Here is a 23,284-nt window from a genome sequence, read left to right on the forward strand (position 1 = left end):
TTAATACAATATAAAAATGGCATAATTTCAATCACAGAACATCCTGCCTGTCACATCGTCTGGTTTAGTTACACATTTCTATACACTAGTTTACTGTTGGAGGGATTCATCTTTAAATTAAAACATTGCCAAATAAATGAACACTTCAGCTTTAAATCTGAGGACATAAGGCTCTACTAAAAGGAAACTACATCACTATCTTATTAAAAATTTCAAAACATTGCTGAAAAGTAGATTTCAATTAGGACTACATACAAATTAAATATTTGAAAGAATAATATGTATTATTTCAAATGTCTCACAATGCTGATAAATTTGGAAGAAATTTCCTCATTGCCTTTCTCACATCTTTGTTCCACAAACTTTATAACATAGGATTAAATGCTGGGGTCAAAACTGTATAAAAAAGAGAGAGTAGTTTATCTATTTTATCTATTCCTTCATAATAATTTGATTTAGGTTTTAAATAGGTGACAGTGGCTGATCCATAGAATACAAGTACAACTATGATATAGGAGAGCAAGTGGAAAAGGCTTTGGTTCATCCTGATTTTTATGGCAACTTCAAGATAGTGGCAATAATTCTGATATATAACCCAAGAATCAACATAAAAGGAAGAGTGACAAATAATGTAGCAAATATATAGACCATCATCTCATTCACAAATATGTCTCCACAAGCCAGCTTCAATAATGGGGGCATATCACAGAAGAAGTAATTGATTTGGTTAGAACCATAAAAGGGCAGAGAGAAGATGTGACATGTTTGTCCTATCTGGACTGGAGCTCCACTGATCCATGAGGCAACAAATGGCTGGACATAGACCTTGAGGTTCATGATTAGAGGGTAGTGTAGAGGGTTACAAATGGCCACTTAGCAGTCATAGGCCATCACAGCAAGAAGGAAACACTCTGTGACTCCCAGCATAAGGAAGAAACCACATTTGTGTAGCACAGGTTAAAAAAGAAATAGTTCCTTTCTAGGTTCAAAGGTCCATGAACTTCCTGGAAATAGTGACAGATACATAATGGATTTCTAGGAAGGAAAAATTACTGAGGAAAAAATACATGGGGGTCTGAAGAGTAGCATCTACATTTGTTATTAGAATAATGATGCTATTCTCCCATAGGATAATAAAATAAATGACTAAGAAAACCCTAAAAACAGACCAGTGAAATTGGGGGATATCAGCAAAGTCCAAGAGAACAAATTCCATCATTATAGTAAGATTTGTTTCTGTAATTTTCAAATTATTTTCTCTCTGTGGATTTACATTTCTTGACTGCATTTTCTTCTTTTATAATTGGATTGAGACATGGGCTTTCATTGTAGTAAATTCTTACTTTGTCACTCTTGTGTTCTGTGACTCTGGGAGATCTGATGTGAAAGCAGAAGCTATAAACTCATCTGCAGAAAAAATAAATTCAATAAATAAATTGCTTAAATTATGTTCCATGTTAGATCTGCAATTTAATTACACCAATATGAGCCCTATTCCTAGATATTTTAATTTAAATTGTGGTATGAGAAAAGAGTATTCAGATGACTTTTTTTGGTCAAAACTCAAATTCGACCATTACTTGACCACTTCCATGATTTTCTTTATCAATTATTCTGGTCCATAACATAATATCTATCCTATAACATCTAATGCAATGTTCTACTGACTATTTATATATCTTTTATACCCTTGACATTAAATGCAGTGATTCAATCTGAAAAGAACATAGCACAAGGCTCTGTCCAATATGTTACTCCATAGATGCTTCTGAATTAAATTAAAAATAGACATTACAATTAAATTTAGAAGTGAGAAAGGATTATTTTAAGAACATAAAAGCCAATTTTTAAATTTTCTTCTCCCTTTAATTTTCCAAAAATATTCTTTTTAATTTTTTGAATTAAACTAGATCACATTGCTGAAAAAACACAACTTTTGGCTTTAACTAATTTTAATGCTAATAATATTTGGGATAATGTTTTATTTCAAGCCAAAATTAAATTTCCTAAGAAAAAGTTAAATTGATAAATTGTAGGAAGAACTAGAGAAACAACCCCCAAGCTGGAAAGGCAGCTATGTGCCTGTCAGAGACACAAGACATATCATGAACTCAATGTGCCACAGTGGGAACTCCAGAACCTGTGAATTTTTACATTTAAATAATTTCTTGCAGATCATAAATGGTGAAAAGTCCATCAAAAAGACCAATTATAAGTATTCTACAAGGTTAGTTTCATGTGCTATTATTACTTTTGTCTCTAAATATTTAATCTTTTATTTCCCTAACCAAGATTACTTCATAAATAATCCCTATTTTTGAAAATCTAATGGAAATAAAGAATGATTGGATAAAACATCCATAAATTTGGTAATTTCTACTTAATTACATACTCATTCTTGAGTAATCTTAGAGCATGATTACTTACAAAGTATCCTAATATATTCTAACTCTAAACTTGATCTACCATTTAACCTTAACTTCATTAACACAAAATTTAGTTCAGTAAACTAACCAAACAGTAACAGGAATGAAGGGATTTTTCCTAGTAATTACATTCCATAGAGTCTTCTTTACTTCCTTATTCCTGAGGCTGTAGATCAGAGGGATCAGTACGGGGATCACCACTGTGTAAAACATGGAAGCTAGTTTGCCCTGATTCAGGAAGTTGCTGGAAGTAGGTCTAAGAGAAGTATAGATGGCAGTGGAATAGAACAGAAAAATAGCTGTAAGGTGAGAGGCACAAGTTGAAAATATTTGTGCCTCCCCTCCCTTAAATGCATATGAAATATGGAGAAGAGAATGTAGGAGTAGGAGGTGAGGGTCAATAGCAGAGTCCCAACCATATTCACATCAGCAAAAGTGGAAAATATGCTTTCATTCAGGTGTGTGTCAGAACATGACAGTTTAAAAATTGGAGGGATGACAGAAGTGATGGATGACATTGGACCTGCAGAATGGCAAGCTGCTTATGTAACTTGTATTAAACTTGGAGTTCAACAGTCCAGCAGTAAGAGCCATGCCTGCCATTTTTTTATATGCAAACTGTCCTGGACATATTCTGGGTGTAAAGTAGAGAGTTGCATTTGGCCATATAATGGTCATAGGCCATTCATTCAAAAAGATGCATTCTGTTGTGGCAAAGGCTATAAAGAAAACATCTGCAGGAAGCACCTGGCAAAGGAGATGCTTTTCTTTTCTGATAATAAGTCTACCAGCATCTTTGTGTTGATACTGGATGAGTAACAAACATCCACAAAGGACAGTTAGCCAGGAAGAAATACATGGGTTTGTGAAGGTGAGAATCCATCCTGATTAATAGGATCACTCCAACATTCCCCCAAACTGTAAGTGCCTAAATTACACACAAACGGAAAGCATAAAGAGGGTAAACTGTAGCTCCAGTGTGTCTGCTAATTCTAACAGCAAGTAAAGTATCATTTCTTCTGGCCATTTTTTACAAATATAGTGTGCCTATATTTACTTTGGGTGTAAATATTTTATCATCTAAAGTTCATAAGAAAGGTAGAAATGTTAATGATGTTAATCACATAGAAAAAATTCTAGGATAATAGAGCATAGTAAATAGAATGACTGAAGTAAGAAGAAAATTAGTGGACAAAAGAATAAGCATTGGGATTTATTAAGCAATTATCTGTATTGAATCTGGGTTGTACGACTCTAAAATCACTGATGTTAAGTCCACATATTTCCCTTCTGTGTCTGCAAATGCAATACATAACTTCTATTCTATTCCTTCTAGTTCACATCCAAAATTCAAAGTAGAACTATCCTTGAAATCTTTCTCATTCTCCCAACAGGTATGTGTATTTAACTCAAATGCATTTATTCTCATCTTCAAGACCATTCTTTATACTCCTCAACTCCAAAATCCATGCATTGCTGCTCCAAAATCAAAAGCAGCAAAAATAGCCCATTTTAGATAACTGATATTTTGACATCCATAATGATTTTCAGAATATTTTTGAAATGTTTTTAACAGTGAACCAACAACGTTCTCATTACAAAATACACTATCAAAAAAATGCTATCAAATTAATGCCACAGTAGCACTAGCAGACACTGTACCTGTGCAAGGCAGTGAATGACAGCACCAGATACCAAAAACATCTTCCCAGGTCTTACTTGTGTAGCCTTTTCTTTTTCTTTTTATTAGATTCACTGATAAATCAGTTGAGATGTAAAAAAAAAAATGGAGAAGAAAATTTTCATCTGTTCAATGAAATGAAAATACTGAAAAATCATGATATATATTTGTAAAAACTTGAGACACATTCTGGGTAAATACCCATGCTGCCCTTTTATTTTGTTTTCCTTAAAGAAGATTGGGGAACCATGAGGACTAGATTATAGGTTTTAATTGAAGAATCATTTCTCTAAATATGGAAATTTCAGTCTCAAAATGAAATGAATATAATCACATGGAATCAAACATTACGTGGGACTTGCAACATAAAGGAGTTCTTAATCTCTAAGGTAATCTCAGTTATTTCAAAGATTTTGGCCAAAATTTAAAAAATAATAATAATTTCAATTGGCTATTGACTTACAACTTTCTTTGTAACTTTATCTTATTCCAAAAAGGTACATAGCCCACTACCAAGTTATTATTCTTCCCTGTATGTGCATGTGTGTGTGTGTGTGTGTGTGTGTGTGTGTGTGTGTGTGTATACCCCTCCCTTGTCTGTGTAAATTTAACCTCCAATCCAGCTCATGAGAATTGGATGTTAATTACATCTATTGTTTTAAAAAATATGATACCTTGAGCAATTAAGACAATATGTAAGAAAATATAAGTTTTTTTAATATCATTTCAGAAGTAATGTTGGTTGAATTGTCTGTGATTCTGATCTTACAAGGAGATGAAACACCTTGTAGCAGTGGCTGAGGGGAACATTCCTAGAATGGGGGTCAGCACTGACAGAGGATTGCTTCCTAAGCTTCAATGCTGCAGTCCCATGGTACACATGACACATGGAAACCGGGGTCACTCAGGAAGAGATGCAGGTTCAGACCCCACCTGTGGTAGGAGAGGGATGGCCACAACAACCATTGACTATGAGAAATGTTTCAAAAAACATTGACTATGAGAAATGTTTCAAAAATGCCTTCATCTTTAAGGGAGAACTGTCAGAATTCTGCTTTGTGGGATTATTTATCCCTTGGGTAAGTGTCCTGTCCTCTGAAATTGGAAATGTCACCCAAGAAGCAGAAGCTAATATACCAGCCCTGTGGTATTTGTAATACGCTTGAGGTGGAAAATGAAACAATGGGAGAAAAGTGACTGTATCAGTCTATCCCAAGAAAACTAATTTGAACTACACCTAATTTGAATTATAGGTTCTACAAAGTGGAATAATCTTGCTATTATAGGAAGAGTTAGCAAGAAATATTTGGTATAAAATCAGGAATACCTGGTTCTCTAGAGACTGTTCCTGGGACAGTGGTAGCAGCTTTCTGCCAGATTTAATATATTATGAAATCTATTTGGAAGAGATAACAAATGTACCATTTACAGAATGCTTTTTAAATAAATTTTATTGAAGTATAGTTGACTTACACAGAATTCTTAACTGAAGCACAACACTGCTGCTCAGAATTTTCATAGGAACATGGAGACAAAGACTAAATCCAAAGAGCTAGTTACTAAAGATAGTTGGCAATACTTCTTACTTTTTAAGTTGGTAATTTGTGGACAAATAAGCTCAGCCAATTCTATGATAAATGTTCAGATAAAGATAAATTCTCAGGACAATTTCCTAAAGAGGTTGGGGGACAAGCCACACAACACCATCCCCTGCACAGATTAGGGAAACCTGATTAGTGATCATTTCTGTAGTTTCTACAACCCTTTGGTTAATGTGGCACTTAGGCTATCTTCCCACTAGTTGGCATGCAATTCAAATATTAGCCTAAGTCCAGTTCCTTCATATTTCACCCAGAAATTTTGTAGATTTGCTTGTCATCAGAAAATTGACAAACTGATGGCTAGACTCTCCAAAAAGAGGAGAGACAAAGCCAAAATAAACAAAGTAAGAAACAAAAAAGGAGGAATCTCAATAGATACTGCAGAAATGCAAAAAATCACAAGAGAATACTATAAACAATTATATGCCAACAAATTTGACAACCTAGATGAAATGGAAAACTTTCTAGAGACTTACAGCCTGCCAAAACTGAATCAAGAAGAAATAGGTCAACTGAACAGACCAATCACAAGAAATGAAATTTAATATCTAATAAAAATACTGCCTACAAACAAAAGTCCAGGACCAGATGTGTTCACAGGCAAATTCTAACAAATGTGCAAAGAATAACTTATACCCATCCTTCTTAAACTTTTTCTAAAGGCTGAAGAAGGAACTCTCCCAAAGACATTCTATGAAACCACCAGAACCCTAATTCCAAAATTGAAGATACCACCAAAAAAGAAAACTATAGGCCAATATCTTTGAATAATATAGATGCAAAAATTTTCTACAAAATTTTAGCCAACCAAATACAACAACATATAAAAAAGATCATATGCCACAACCAAGTGGGATTCATCCCAGGTTCAAAAGAATGGTTCAACATATGCAAATCAATCAATGTCATACAATACATTAACAAAAGAAAAGTTAAAAACCACATGATCAACTCAATCAGTCCAGGAAAAAGCATTTTGCAAAATCCAACATCCATTCATGACCATAACTCTTACCAAAGTGGGTATAGAGGGCAAGTACCTTAACATAATATAAGACATTTATGACAAACCCACAGCAAATATAATACTCAATGGAGAAGAGCTGAAAAAAATCCCTATAAAATCTGGAACAAGACAAGGATGGCCAATCTCACCATTTTTATTCAACATAGTATTGGGAGTACTAGACACAGCTATCAGAAAAACAAAATACAACATATCCAAATTTTAAGATAAGAGGAAATATTTTCACTGTATGCAGATGGCATGATACTATATATAGAAAACCCTAAGGACTCCACAAAAAAATGCTCAAACTGGCAATGAATTAAGTAAAGTATCAAGATACAAGATTAACATTCAGAAATCAATTGCATTTCTGTATACTAACAATGAAATATTAGAAAAGGAATACAAAAATGCAAGACCTTATAAAACCACACCCCCCAAAATTAAATACCTTGGAATAAACATAAACAAGGAGATGAAATATATGTTCTGATAAACTATAAAATATTAATCAAGGAAAATAAGAGGATTCAAAGAAATGGAAACATATTTCATGCTCCTTGGTTGGAAGAATTAATATCATAAAAATGGCCATACTACCTGAAGCAATCTACAGATTCCTTGCAATCCCTATCAAATTACCCATGACTTTTTTCACAGAACTATAACAAATTATCCAAAAATTTATATGGGACCATAAAAGACACAGAATTGCCAAAGCAATTCTGAGGATAAAAAACCAAGCAGGAGGGATCACTCTCCCAGACTCCAGGCAATATTACAAAGCCACAGTCATCAAGACAGTGTGGTACTTGTACCAAAACAGACAGATAAACCAATAAAACAGAATAGAGAACACAGAAATAAACCCAGACACCTATGGTCAATTAATCTTTGACAAAGGAGGCAATAATATAAGATGGGGAAAAAAGATAGTCTTTTCAGCAAGTGATGCTGCGAAAACTGGACAGCTTCTATTAATGCTGAAAAATGTGGGTTTTCATTGAGAAAATATGATGCTTTGTCACTTAAGGAACTATCACTGAGACACAGGCCAAAGCCAGTGAGGTGGGCCGTAAGTTCTGGGAAAAGACTAGAATTTGGTTCATGCTGGAGCCACTGCTGGCCCTGAAGAACAATGTGTGGAAGATCCCATGCTATGACCCCGAGCCCATGGAGAAGCTGAAGAGAGCCCTAGCATGCAGTGCTGGCTCAGAGATGGAAACCCAGCTCCAAGTCTCCTGGGACAGCATCCTTAACACTGAGTGGACTGGGTGCTTGTGGATTGTGGGTTCTTCATGGAGGGGTGTTCCTATGATCAATTGGGGTCAGCAGAAGACCCCCCACAAGTAGCTTACAGGGATGGTCAGCACAAATTACTAGAACTTTCCCAAAACCAGAGAATGAACACCAATATCCAGAGAAACATATTTTGTACAATAATGACTAATGAAAGATTTTTGGACATGTTTGAGAAACTTCTGAAGCTTGGACTTAAGGATTATCAGGATAGAGAAATCATTCATGTCCTTGTGGACTGTTGCCTTTGGTAAAAGACATACAACCCTTTCTACACCTTCCTGGTGGGCAATTTCTGTGACCACAAGAGGAGTTTTCAGGTGACTTTACAATTCAGTGTATAGAACAAATTTCTGGACTTAGAAAATTTGCCAGTCACTAATTTCTCTAATTTGGTTCATTTGCTTGCCCATTTGTTGAAAACAAAATCACTATCATTTTCTATCTTAAAGGTCATTGAATTCAGTGAATTGGACAAACCCAGGGTCCACCTTTTGTGAAAAGTGTTAATACACTCTGTTAATGGAAATAGAAGTTGAAGACCTTGGTTTAATTTTTGCAAGGGGGTCCAACAAGCCTGTGCTGGGCCTGTTGATGGAGGGCTTGAAGCTGTTCATTGGCTACTTCCTGATGAAAGGTGGTCAGGTGCTGGGGAGAACCAGTGCCTAAGAGGCCAGAGAGCTGGAGCTGTGGGAGAGAGCAGAGCTGAGCACTAGGGCTCTGCAGGGTGGGGCTTCCCTAATGATGTAGTCTGGGGCCCAGGGAAGGGGGCCTGCCTGAGACTACTGTGTGTACAGCTTGGTGGAGCTATGGCACAGTCTCTTGTACTTAAAATAGTATATTCTGGTCAAGGCTATATGTATTTTGTGTTTTGAGCCATTTTAAAATAACTAATCTCTAGGAGGAGGGAGAGAGGGAGGGAGAGGCAGGCCCTGGGCCTGATTCCTTAAGTGATGAGACTGGGCAGGGGTGTGCCAGTTTCTCATGGTTTTCATAGATCAAATAGGCCTCTAGATAGTATAGTTATAAAGAAATTGATGTGTTTTTATCTTTTTTATATATTGGTTAAAAGTTTAGAAACCATCTTTTAAACATGCCTGGTGTTTCATTTATCATTCCAAGTATCTGGGCTATAGTGTTTGGAGAAGCCTTGGGAGCAGGGGATTGGGGGAGTTCATCATAACTCACCTATAGCTCTGATATGGTCAAGGCCCTCTTCCCTGTTTGTGTCTGTCTCTCACACTTCTTGACGCCAGGTTTATATGCACTTTCCTGAATGACCTCAAAGTCACCTAGCAGGTACTGGCCAATTAGTGAGTGAGGTTTGCTGATCTGGGCTCTGGGAAGTATAGATGTGCATAGAGAAAAACCACCTGGGGGGTGAGTGTTTCATCTTGTGAAACACCTGACCACCAAACACATAATGGATCAGCACAAAGAAGTAAAAAGTGCTCCTATATTTAACCATTTGCCACAAATTCACAAAGGTCTAGTTTTTCCTATGTTAGCATATGATTCTCTCTCCTAAATACTAAGGACCTGATTTAAATGTCACCATCAGTTGAAAAAGTCACCTGGATGTGAGTGTAGTATAATGAGCTCTATAGATGCTCGTGAACCAGGAGTGTGTGCACTAAACCTCAGTCTGGCTTTCCTGCAGAAGATAAACTTCTGTAGATGGAGTCCCATTTTTATGTCATCTTTTATTATTAAAACATTAAAAAAAAGTCTTTCTCCTTGCCATGGAATTTATTGGTGACTTAATTCATTGCCTAGGTTTTACATTTATTATATGGTAGGTCATCAAAAAATATTCCCTCTATAGGTGTGAAACCTCCCTTTTACAACAAAATATCATGGGTTTCCACATAGTAACTATACTTTCAACTAGTTGACCTAAAGCTACTGTGAATTAAGAATTTCTTAAATATATAGGTTTGTAATTTATTACAATAATTCACATTTGAAAAATATTTCAGAATGCTTAGACAATCATTGCTTGGTGTATATATGAATTTTTGGACTTAATTATGATGCAGGTTGAGAACAATGTACACATTTTGAAAAAAGCTGTCTTTGGGGGATTTATCATTAAACTAGGGGCATAAGAAACTTTTAATGCACTAAAATGTGTTATTAATGTCTATTTTATATATTTTTAGAGTGCCAGTGCAAGGCGTTTTTAAAGAAGAGGCTTGTTGCTAGTCAAAACACTGCACTTTATCTTTTCATTTTCAGGATGTTGCCTTATCACGTGGTTTAGGCTGCACAGTATAAACAGTCTCCTTCCCTCACTCCCTCTTTGCCCCCACACAGAGAGAAGGCAGATAGGCAGAGGATTCTTGTTGGCAAATATGGGTGAAATTTGTACAGATGAGTATTTTTATAACTTTTTCTCTGTTTTAAATTTTTTTCAAAATAAATGGGTTTTTTTTTTTGGCTTTTTTAATGGCCACACCCACAACTTCTGGAAGTTCCCAGGCTAGGGATTGAAGCTGAGCTGTAGCTGCAGGCCTACACCACAGCCATAGCAAGGCATGATTCAAGCTGTGTCTGCAACCTACACCACAGCTCACAGCAACTCTGGATCCTTAACCCACTGAGCAAGGCCAGGAATTGAACCTGCATCCACATGGATTCTAGTTGGGTTCATTAACTACTGCACTATGAAGGGAACTACCCTCAAAATAAAGAATTTTTATAAAGCACACACCAAAAAATATGGAGGACATGGATGAACCTAGAGATTATCATACTGAATGAACTAACCCAAAGACAAATATCATATATCATATCTATGTGGAATCTAATTTAAAAATAGTACAAAACAACTTTTTTATAAAATAGGGACAAATTCACAGATTTCAAAACCAATCTATGGTCACCAGAAGTGAAACCACTGGGGAGAAGGAAGAATTGGGAGGGCAGGAATAACATTCACACTACTGTATAAAGAGGATTATTAATGAGAATCTACTATATAGCAAAGGAAAATATACTCAATTGTTTGTAATAACCTGTATGAGGAAAAAAGAATGGATATATTTATATGTATATCTGATTCATTTCATTGTAAACCTGAAATTAATACATTTTAACTCAACCATACTCCAAAAAAAGTTAAAATAACAAAAATAAATTTAAAAAATATAGAGTACTTGTAGCAATCAAGTGAGTTCAATCATGTTGCTCTAATTCTTTACCTAAGAGGATCATTTTCTGCTGGGGATTATACATTTCTAATTGCAAGTGCCTAAGCTGGTGACAGCAAATACAACCATAATAAAGTAAAAACAAATATACAGACAAAATAAAATTATACCCCATGTACTTTTATATATTTTAAATAATGCAACGTAAAAATCCCAAAGGCTAATGCTATAAAGTAGTTGCTAATTTTGTCCTTGAAGACCAGAAATTCCCATCATCTAGTGTGATATGTCAGTTTTAAGCTATACTGATTATTTGAGACTAATGTTAGAAATTAACTCATGAACCTGAGTGTCATGGTTCCTGTGTTTGACTTATTTCTGACCTCACTGACAATGTCATCAATAAGTTATCTTTTGATGTTGTCTACCTCGCATGACATGCTCGCTCTCCCCCACTCCACACTGTATGTCAGTAGCATTCTATATGTACAGAGATGGGGCACAAAATGACTTATTTATTTCATTTTTTGCAATGAAAGCTTTTGAGAAATGGTGTCATTTGGAGAACAGTAATCATTTTTTTGTGTTTGTAAAAATATTTCAGTACAAAACACACTGACTAAAAATGTTAAAAGAAGTATTTGTGGTTATGATTTTATAAAAAAAATATTATTTTCACAATAATTTTTAATATAAGAATATTTCAGGTAAAATTATTCTATGTCATATTTGGTTGAATATGAAATTTTGGTTTGTATATGTATGTCAAGTGTGAGAAGTAAAAAAGTAGAATTCCCTTTTATATTTTTTTCTTCAGTCTGTTTTGCCACATGGGCTATTTTGAATATATCTGAGCATTTTATGTTTACTTTTTATTTTCACCAAAGTTTTATTTCTTTCCCTGTGGTGTAAATTTATTTTAAATCTAAGATAACAGCTAGTCCAAAAAAATGTTGATAAACAGGTGGGTAAAATGTGGCAAAAATTTATAAAACTTTTAACAGTTGAAGAAAAGATATCAGTGACAAGGAAGATGATTTACCTGACTCTTGACAACCATCCAAGAAATGATTCCTCAAGCATTCTTCCATCATGAGCTACAATGTTTTCTCTTCCATATTTAGCAATTCTGGAAACCCTTCACTAACTCTACTAACTCACATACTAAAAATAATTTTTATTGATATATAATTTATTTACAAAGCTGTGTAAGTTTGATGTGTACAGCAATGTATATACATACTGTGGTGTGACCCTAAAAAGCCAAAAAATGCAAAAAAAAATATTGAGTATATTTTCCTGTGCTATAGTGTAGTAGGTATTTGTGGTGATCTATTTTATATATAGTGTGTATATTTTAATTTCCAAATACTATTTTATCCATTCTATTTCTCACAAATATTTTTCCTACCTCTGTGAGTATATTTCTGTTTTTTAAATGTTTGTTTGTTTGTTTTATTTTTAGGAATACCTGTGGCATATGGAGGTTCTGAGGCTAGGGGTCAAATCCAAGCCACAGCCACAGCAACTAGTGATTCTGAGACCTTTCTGCAACATAGACCACAACTCGAGGCAATGCTGAACCCTCCACTCAAAAAGTGAGGCCAGGGATTGTACCCACAACCTCATGGATCCTAGTAGTATTCACTTCCATTGCACCACAATGTAACTCCAGTTGTGTAAATAAGCTTATTTGTAGACATGTTGCCCTAAAATGTGTTTACTTTCAAATGATTATTTTTTACTTATATTAGTGGATTTTCTTTGAACAATGAATACATTTTTCTACAAGGAAATTTAAAGTTGGTATGAAGAGAATTAAGGGTTTTTTTTCCATTGAAAATAATTGATTTTTTTAAAAAACTATTGCCCCTTCACTTAGCAGGAGAAAATAAACCCTTAAATAAGGGTATGTGTCATTTAAAATTTTCATTGATTTGATTGATTGACAAGGGTTATCCGGAAATCTCTTCAATGCCTCCTTGACACCCTTGTTCCTTAATCTATAAATGAGGGGGTTCAGCATTGGTATAACTAGGGTGTAGATGACTGAAGTCAACTTATAAATGTCTAAGGGATGGTTGGTACTTAGTTATAAATACATGAAGAGAAGGGTGCCATAGAACACAGTGACAGCCATCAAGTGAGAAGCACAACTGGGAAAGGCTTTTTTAACCCTCTAAGGAATGTATCCTCAAAATGGCAAGGATGATGTTGAAAGAGGATGATGTTAGAGCAATAATCAGAGAGAAAAACAAATTGGCCCCAAAAAAGGTAAACACTGCTTTTTCTGGAATGTAGGTATCAGAACAGGACAAGGCTAACAAAGGGACATTATCACAGTAAAAATGCTTGATCACATTGGATGAGCAATGCCACACAGAGGACACACAAGAAGAGAATGTCAGGGTGGTGATCAGACTGTAGGGACACCAGGAGAAGGCAGATCTGTGGGTAAACCAGCACCAAGTAGAGCAGGGGCTTGCAAATAGCCACATAGTGGTCATAGGCCATGACAGCCAGCATGAAAATCTCACCCATGATAAACACTAAGAATCCACCCAGCTGGTCTGCACACCCGTAGTAAGATATGGTTTTCTTTGTAACCATGAGGTAAACAGCATTTTGTACATTACTATGTACAAAGGCTCAAACAGTCCAATTTATTAATAGAGATGCTAGAAACTCTTGCTTAAGTTGTATCACCACCACTTCCACTTTGCACTCAGTGGACAGAGATGTGAGTGACTTGGAAAAGACACAGAGTAGATACCATCTCTGTTCTGAATCTGATTTGAGTTGATAATTTGCCAGATACCTACTGGCTCTTCTCATACAGAATCAGTAATGAGGTATTTGGTGTTACCTACCTGAACACAGAGATAGACTGAGACTGCTCCTAAGGCCTTTGTGTGAAGGGTGCTAATGGGTTTTTTAAGTGTCTGAAAGTCCATGAAGACCTTCACACTGAATCTCTGTTCATGGCCCCAGTCCCTGAACATGGAAACAAGAATTCACAGGTACAGGTCTGAATTCCCATGGAAAGAAACACAAACTGAAGGCTCGTTAGTCAAATCTCTGTGAAAAAATATTACCTGAAGAGTGAAAATGTGGAGATAGCCTAGGAAGGTGCTTAGGTAATATACTGATCAACTTAAATGCAATGACTCCACCATTTTAAAGTTTTCAATTGTACCCTATATTTTCTGAGAAGCATTGCTGATGGCCCTGGGATGGAAAAAATCCAGCAGTTATAAAGCATATGATTCTGGCCCCAATGTTCAGGTAAATGTGAATATTGGAATTAATGCTGAATGAAAAGCCTCCATTCTTGTGTCAAGAACAAATATTGGTGTATTTTTCATAAAAATCAGATGATATACAACATAAAGTCAAAATGGAAGTTGTAATATAGACACCGAATAACAATATTTTGATCAAATTATTAGGACTCCTATCATATACAGGGTACAATTTCTAGTTTTATTTAAAATTATTTGGGTGGAAAATATATTTTTTCACACAATCCTGTAAGCTTTTTTTCAGCATATGAGAATTTTGTCATTAAATACCAATAAGACTTAAGTTTACACTTGTGTGCTTTTTTCTATTCCATAACTTTATAGAAGAAAGAATGTGTCTAAATAACCTGCTTTTTTATGAGTACCTTTTAAAATAATACCCAGGAATTAGTAGAAGTTCAAAAGTTATTTGTAAACTGACCTACTGATGGAATGAATGATGCATACATGAATGAATGAATGAGTACAATATCTATTCTAAAAGTATGAAATTATTAGGTTTTCTATTCCCAGGACCATAGTCTTTCTTTAATGTAATTTTCACTCTGATAAAGAATCAATAGGAAGCAATGCTGTGTAGTTATGCTGCATGCCACACGGGAGAAAATGGAATCCTCCTGCACTGTTGGTGGGAATGTAAGCTGGTACAATCACTATGGAGAACAGTATGGACGTAGCTTAGAAAATTATACATAGAACTACCATATGACCCAGCAATCCCACTCCTGGGCATATATCCAGACAAAACATTCCTTGAAAAATATATATGCACCCTCAGGTTTATTGCAGCACTGTTCGCAATAACCAAGACAAGGGAACAACCTAAATGTCCATCCACAGATGATTGGATTAGGAAGATGTGATCTATATACACAATGGAATACTCAGCCATAAAAAAACATACAAAATAATGCCATTTGCAGCAACATGCATGGAACTAGAGACTCTCATACAGAGTGAAGTAAGTCAGAAAGAGAAAGACAAATCCCATATGATATCATTTACATCTGGAATCTAATATATGGCACAAATGAAACTTTACATAGAAAAGAAAATTATGGACTTGGAGAATAGACTTGTGCTTGCCAAGGGGGAAGGGGAGGGACTGGGAGGGTCTGGGATCTTGGCGTAAATAGATATAGAATTTCACCTTTGTGGTGGATTAGCAATGGGATCCTGCCGTTTAGCGGTGGGGACTCTGTCTAATCAATTATCATGTATCATGGTAATGTGAGAAAAAAGAATGTATACATGTATGTGTAACTGGGTCATCATGCTGTAGAGTAGAAAAATACATGTATATAAAAAATGATAAAAAAAGAAACAATAATAAGTTGCGTATCATCCTCTATAATATTTATTACTTTGAGTAGGGGCACAATGGTTCTCAGTGTTAATATCTAAAAATGTTGCAGAACTTTTTGGCTTTAAAATAAAGTAACAGACACATTGCAGAGAAAGAATGTTATAGAAAATACAAAGATTTTTTTTACCATCTTTAATTTACTCATTACAATGATTTAAATCCTTGACCTTATTTCCAGAGTTCAGATGTACTTTTTTAATAATGATTTTCATTTTTCCTTTATAGCTGATTTACAGTGTTCATCAATGTTCTGTTGCACAACAAGATGACCCAGTCACACATGCAGGTATATATTCTTTTTTCTCACATTTTCATGCTCCATCACAAGTGACCAGACATAGTTCCCAGTGCTATACAGCAGAATCCCATTGCGTATTCTTTCCAAAGGCAATAGTTTGCATTTATTAACTCCAAATTCCCAGTCCCTCCTACATCCTCCTCCTCCTTGATGGCAACCACAATCTTTTCTCCATGTCCTTGTTTTCCTTTTCCATGGAAAGTTTCATTTGTGTCCTATATTATGTCCCAGATATAATTGAAATCCTATGGTATTTATCTTTCTCTTTCTGACTTACATCACTCAGGATGAGTCTCTAGTTCCATCCATGTTGCTGCAAATGGTATGATTTTTTTTCATTTTATGGCTGAGTAGTATTCTATTCTGTATATATACCACATTTGTTAATCCACTCATCTGTGGATGGACATTTAGATTGTTTCCATGTCTTGGCTCTTAGGAATAGTGCTGCAATGGACAAATGAGTGCATGTGCCTTTTTCAAGGAATGTTTTGTCCAGATATATGCCCAAGAGTGGGATTGTGGGGTCATATGGAAGTTCTATGTATAGATTTCTAAGCTACGTCAATACTATTCTCCATAGTGGTTGTACCAGTTTACATTCCCACCAACAGTGCAGGAGGGTTCCCTTTACTCCACACCCCCTCCAGCAGTTGTTATTTGTGCATATATTAATGATGGCCATTCTGACTGATGTGAGTTAGTACCTTGTAGTAGTTTTGATCTGCATTTTTCTAATAATCAATGATGGTGAATTTTTTTTCACGTGCTTGTTGGCCATCTGTGTATCCTCCTTGGAGAAATGTCTATTCAGGTCTTTTGCCCATGTTGGCTTTATTGCTGTTGAGTTGTAAAACCCATTTGTATATTTTAAAGAATATGCCTTTGTCAGTTGCATCATTTAAAAAGATATACTCTTGAAGGTTATATCTTTTGTATCTTTTGTAATGTTCTTTGTATGTTGTCTTATATGACCAAAGACACTGCCTGTACAAGACTCAGCTGACAACACTGTCATTCCCCATTCCCTTACCAATTCTGCCAATTATCTCATCAATTTAGTATTCTATAACATGGTAAAGATTTTTTTAAAGAATATTTATTTTACAATTTCCATTGTTATTAATGCTTTATTTTACAAATTGATCTTTCATTTATAGCTTAGTACTCACTGAATAAGAGGTATTTTCTATTTCCCAAGTCTTCAGTATCCTATTTAGTAAACATAACTTGGTCAACCAGACAAAACTCTAAGACAATAAACATCACTGGATCATTAAATTTCATTTTTCAAGGTTTTTGTAAAACATTCACACACATAAATAAATTTGCTGAAAAAAAATGACAGACAATATAGTTGCGTCACACAAAGAACAGATTTATCTTATGATTCATTATTTCAAATTAACACATAATTTTATATAAATTAAATTTCCATTGATTCAACCTCTCCCATTCTCACTCCCTCTACCACATCTAGAGGCAAACAACTATTAAATAATTTAATATTTTTATGTTTTCTAAATCATTTAACTTATATTTATTGTAGTAAAAACACAAATTAAGATATCTATCCTCAATGATTTTTTAAGTATAAAATAAAGTGATGTTAACTGTAGATACAATGCCATATAACAGATCTCTAGAATTCAATCATCATACATAACTGAAAATTTATACCTATTGACTGTAAACTCCAGTTATCCTTTTCCCTTTGATTCTGGCAACCACCATTCTACTCTGCTTCACATAAATGCTATCAAGCAGTATTTGTCATTCTGTGACTAGATTTTTCCCTTGGCAATATGTCTTCAAGTTCCAACCATAGTCTTTTTTCTTAAAAATGCTTTACTATTATGTTCTTGGATACTATATATATATATATATATAATATTTATTTTAATATATATTCAATGGACACTAAGTATCTACAAATTACTAAAGTCAAACCCCTAACTTATACACAAAAATTAATTCAAAATGGATCAACAACCTAAATAAAAGTGCTAAAGCTATAAAAATCTTAGAAAAAATAAAGAAGTACATAATCATGACTTAGATTTGGAAATAGATTCTTAGACATGATGCCAAAATTTCAACCAACAGAAGAAAAAATAGATAAATTGGATTTCATTAAAATTAAATATTTTGAGTATCAAAAGACATTATCAAGAAAGTACAGGAGTTCCCATCGTAGCTCAGTGGTTAGCAAATCCGGCTAGGAACCATGAGGTTGTGGGTTTGATCCCTGACTTGCTCAGTGGGTTAAGGAGCCAGAATTGCTGTGAGCTGTGTTGTAGGTCACAGATGCAGCTCAGATCTGGTGTTGCTCTGGCTTTGGCATAGGCCCACAGCTGTATCGCAGATTCAACCCCTAGCCAAGGAACTTCCACATGCTGCAGATATGACACTAAAAACAAACAAACAAACAAAAAGTATATTAGTGCATTAAAATGAGATGATGAGACTAGGCAAGATGGCAGAAGAGTAGGGGGATGCACTCACTCTCTCCCACAAACACAACAAACAAACACATCTACATGTTAAACCATTGGCACAGAGCAGCAACTGGATGCTGGCTGAGGAACTTAAACCACCAAAAATGGCAAGAATCTCTTGACATAACTGGGTAAAACAGAAAAGAGGAGAGTGAGAGAAGTGTAATCAGGTCCAGACTGGCTCTCCTGAAAGGGAACTGTGAAGGTAGACATGAGATCTGAAAAGCAGAGTGGGAGCCCAACAGATCATCTGAACTACTGGTACCATCACCAAAAGCCAAAATGCCCAGGTGGGGGCTGGGCACCAAGACCTAGGCTCCAGAGGTTACACCCTGGAAGACAGCTGGGATTTATGGTGTGAGACAGTCTGAAGGACTAGGAAGTGATGTAACATGGGTGGAGGGAGCAAGATGCTAAGGGCAGGGGAGTGGAAAGCCACAACGGAGAGAACCTGGGAGAAGGTCTGGACCCACATTAGAGACAAGACACCAGTGTTGGGGAGGGGGGAGGAGGAGGGGCAGGCCACCATAGAATACTCCTTATATCCCAGTGAGCATGCTTGCCTTCCAGCTAGCTGAGAGCAGTGCTTCCCAATGCATCCCCCACTCCTACCCCATGCATGTCTGACCTGAGGCTGCCTGCCATCTGGGAGGAATGGCAACCATTCATGGGAAGCCAACCACCTCTGGGGCTTTCCCCATCCTGGCCTGCCCACATATGGAGGAGCTACACTCCCGTGGATAAGCTGCCCAGCACTGTCCACCCCCTGGAAAAGCTCTGTGGCCCAGAAGGGCTGGGGCAGGCCCTTCCCAGCCACAGGAAGTCTGCCTCCATCATGGTGTGGTTCTGCCAGTCCTCCCACCCTAGGGAAGTATTCCTTTGCCTACAAGTGACCCAGCTAGCCCCACCTGCCCTCAGGAGATGCTGTGCTCCAGCAGAGCAGCCATCCAGCACCACCCACCCCCTTGAAGATCTCTGAGGCCCAGAAGCACCAGGGCAAGCCCTGCCCAGCCACAGGAAGTCTGCCTCCATCATGGAGTGGCCCTGCCAGTCCTGACCACCCTGGGGAAGCACTCCTTTGCCTCCCAGTGACCTGGCTAGCCCCACCCACACTCAGGAGACACTGTACTTCTAAGAAGCAGCCACCCAGAACTGCCTGCCCCTGTAAGAGCTCTGTGGCCCAGAAGCACTGGGGCAAGCCCTGCTCAGCCATGGGAAATCTGCCTCCATCACGGTGTGGACCTGCCAGTCTTTCATGCCTTGGGAAAGTTCTCCTTTGCCTTGGAGTGACCAGGTAGCCACAGCCAACTTTGAGAGGTGCTGCAATCCCATGGAGCAGCCACCCAGTACCACCTGCCTCCTGGAAGAGCTCCATGGCCCAGAAGCACCAAGGCAAACCCTGCCCAGCCACAAGAAGGCTGCCTCCATTGTGGTGCTGACCTGCAAGTCCCCACTGCCCTCAGGAAGTGCTCTTTTGCCCTGAAGCAAGCCAGCTAGACCCACCAACCCTCGTGAAGCACTGCACTCCAGTAGAGGAAGCCACCCAGCACTGCTCACCCTCAGGGAAGAGCTCTGCAGTGAAGGATTGCCAGGGCAAACACTGCCCAGCCACAGGAAATGTGCCACCACCACGGTGTGGTCCTTCCAGTACTGCCCATCCTCAGGAAGTCCTCCTTTGCTTTAGAGTCACCCTGCTAGCATGCCCACCCTCAGGAAAAACCCTTCTGCCTCAAAAAGGCCAGCTAATACCACCAGCCCTCAGGAAACACTCCAGAGCAGTGCCAGGGCAAACCCTGCCCAGCCATAGGGAGTGCACCTCCACCACAAAAAAGAAAATAATAAGCAAGATGAAGAACCTCAGAAACCATTCCCAGTTAAAGCAACAGGAGAACTCACCTAAAGCAGTCAACAATGAAACAGAACTCTGCAGCCTGACAGACAATGAGTTCAAAGGGAGATAGTGAAAATACTGAAGGAATTAAGAGAAGATGTGAACAGTAATGCAGACTCCCTCAGAAAGGAACTAGAAAATATAAGAAGCCAAGAAAAACTAGAAAATTCATTTGCAGAGATACAAACTGAGCTAAGGGCAGTAAAAACCAGAGTGAATAATGCAGAAGAACAAATTAGTGATGTAGGAGATAGAATAATGGAAATCACACAAACAGGACAGCAGACAGAAAACCAAATGAAAAAAAATGTGAAAGCAATATGATACCTATGGGATGATATAAAATGGGCCAATTTACACATAATAGGAATTCCAGAAGAAGAAGAAGAAAAAGAACAGGGGATTGAAAATATATTTTAAGAAATTATGGCTGAATACTTTCCAAATCTAAAGAATATTGGTATCAAGATACAGGAAGCAGGGAGTTCCCGTCATGGCGCAGTGGTTAACGAATCTGACTAGGAACCATGAGGTTGCAGGTTCGGTCCCTGCCCTTGCTCAGTGGGTTAACGATCCAGCGTTGCCGTGAGCTGTGGTGTAAGTTGCAGACGCGGCTCGGATCCTGCGTTGCTGTGGCTCTGGCATAGGCTGGGAGCTACAGCTCCGATTCGACCCCTAGCCTGGGAACCTCCATATGCCATGGAAGCGGCCCAAGAAATAGCAAAAAGACAAAAAAAAATACAGGAAGCAGAGAGGGCCCCAAACAAGTTGAACCCAAATAGACTCACACCAAGACATATTATAATAAAAATGGAAAAAATTAATGACAAAGAGAGGATCCTAAATGCAGCAAGACAAAAGCAAATCATTTATTATAATGGAATCCCCATAAGGCTATCAGCTGATTTCTCAACAGAAACTCTACATGCCAGGAGGAAATGGCAAGAGATACTTACAGTGCTGAAAGGAAAAAATATGCAACCAAGAATACTCTATCCAGCAAGAATGTCATTTAAAATAGAAGGGGAAATAAAAATTTTTTCCAACAAACAAAGCTAAAATAATACAGCAATACAAAACCCATTCTAAAAGAAACATTGAAAGGGCTTCTCTAAATCCAAAAAAAAAAAAAAAAAAATAAAAGAGAGAGAGAGAGAGAGAGGAAGAACCAGGATGGAGGAAACCACAACAGAGAGAAGTCACTCAAATAAGCCAGCATACAGATCTAATCTTGAAGATGTTTAAAACAAAATAAAATTAAAAAGAAAAAAGAGACACCAAAATCATAAAATGTGGGCAAGTGAAGTAAGGAAATAAATAGATTCTTTTTCTAATTTTCTTCAAAAAAAAATTTTTTTATGGTAATGAAGTTTTTGAACCTACAGTACTATCAGGCTAAAACACACAATTATAGGAAGGGGTTAACATACTTAAAAAACAGGGCAAGCACAAATCAAAACCAAACATTACATTCACAAAAAAATGAAAAGAAAAATACTCAAGCCGAAAATAATTGGAGACCATCCAACCAAAATAAAGAAAGGAAAAATGAAGAGTGAATGCTCCAATCAAAAGACACAGAGTAGCTTATTGGATAAAAAAGAAAAAACCTTCAATATGCTGTCTAAAAGAAACTCACCTTAGATGGCTACATTGCTATCATATGCCACTGCAGCTAAGAGAAAGTATTTGGTGGTCCCCAAAGTGATAAAGTGAAACAGCTGTGCTGCACACCCAAGATATAAATGGTTGTATTCTCCGATAGGAAACTGAGCAATATTTTTGGAGTAACAACTGAGGAATTGCAGGCATCCAAGAATGATAACACACTCAGAAAATAGTACATTGGTTTGTGGAGATGAGAATCTCTAAGGACCAGTATAACCAATCCCAAATTTCCTACCAGTGTAAATAGATAGATTGCTAGAAAAAAGAAAAATAGGAAGACTTGGCACCTTCAAAAATCACTGGTTAATCCTATCAGTATAAACATGGTGACTTCAGTCATATTTTCCATCTGATTCCTGTATAAATCTAGAACTGATGTCAACCATGACATTTCAGATTTCACTTATAGAATCAAAGCAATGTTTTTGAAAATACAAGCCATCCTTTTAAATAATTTGTTGGTTTATTTGAGGAGCATATTGATAACTTGACAGTGCCAGAATAGGCAGTTATGAATAAATTTTGTCCAAGTGACTGCAATGCCCTGTTAAATTAAATAAATTAAGTCACTGGCTAAAATTCTCAGATAAAAAAATCTAACTGAAATTGGTTAATTTACAGTTGATTTTCTGTTACATTAACTGCAACCTGGTATTATACTTCATAATCTAAAAATTCACAAAGATAAGTGAATATAAGAATCTTCAATTTCAGAAATATCATAATGGAAAAATACACATATGAATATAAATCCTATATTTTCTACAGTGTGCATGAAATGTCTTTCCTTAAACTTCACAATTGTTAAAAGGGAACTAGTACATTCACATCCCAAGATTGTATAGTATTTACATTTAAAATGTATCAAAGTTATTTGATATTAAATATTCCCAGATAAGTAGAAATTAGGATAATTTAGATTTACATTTCAATTTTCTGTACAGGGAAGCCTTTTACAAACAAACAGTTGTAAATCCTCTTTTTTGTCTATTATCCCATCCACCAGTACTTATGGAACACTGTCCTTATGCTTTCAGACTGTTTCTTATTCAGTGAACTATGAAAAAGAAAACTGCATTTTAAAAAATTGAGG

General features: G+C 36.6%; 3 pseudogenes; 1 reads left to right on the forward strand and 2 right to left on the reverse strand.

Moving 5' to 3' along the window:
• Positions 1–298: 298 nt before the first annotated feature.
• Positions 299–1,288, reverse strand: LOC106504621 (olfactory receptor 10AG1-like; annotated as a pseudogene).
• Positions 1,289–2,921: 1,633 nt separating this feature from the next.
• Positions 2,922–8,766, forward strand: LOC102161499 (nucleolar MIF4G domain-containing protein 1 pseudogene; annotated as a pseudogene).
• A 4,257-nt stretch (positions 8,767–13,023) lies between these two features.
• Positions 13,024–22,531, reverse strand: LOC100512187 (olfactory receptor 8J2-like; annotated as a pseudogene).
• Positions 22,532–23,284: the final 753 nt, after the last annotated feature.

Source organism: Sus scrofa, chromosome 10 (assembly GCF_054392235.1).
Source record: "Sus scrofa isolate SSC_HxYL_T2T_F1_AM1 chromosome 10, Sscrofa_HxYL_maternal_Yorkshire_Landrace_v2.0, whole genome shotgun sequence".
NCBI lineage: Eukaryota > Metazoa > Chordata > Mammalia > Artiodactyla > Suidae > Sus > Sus scrofa.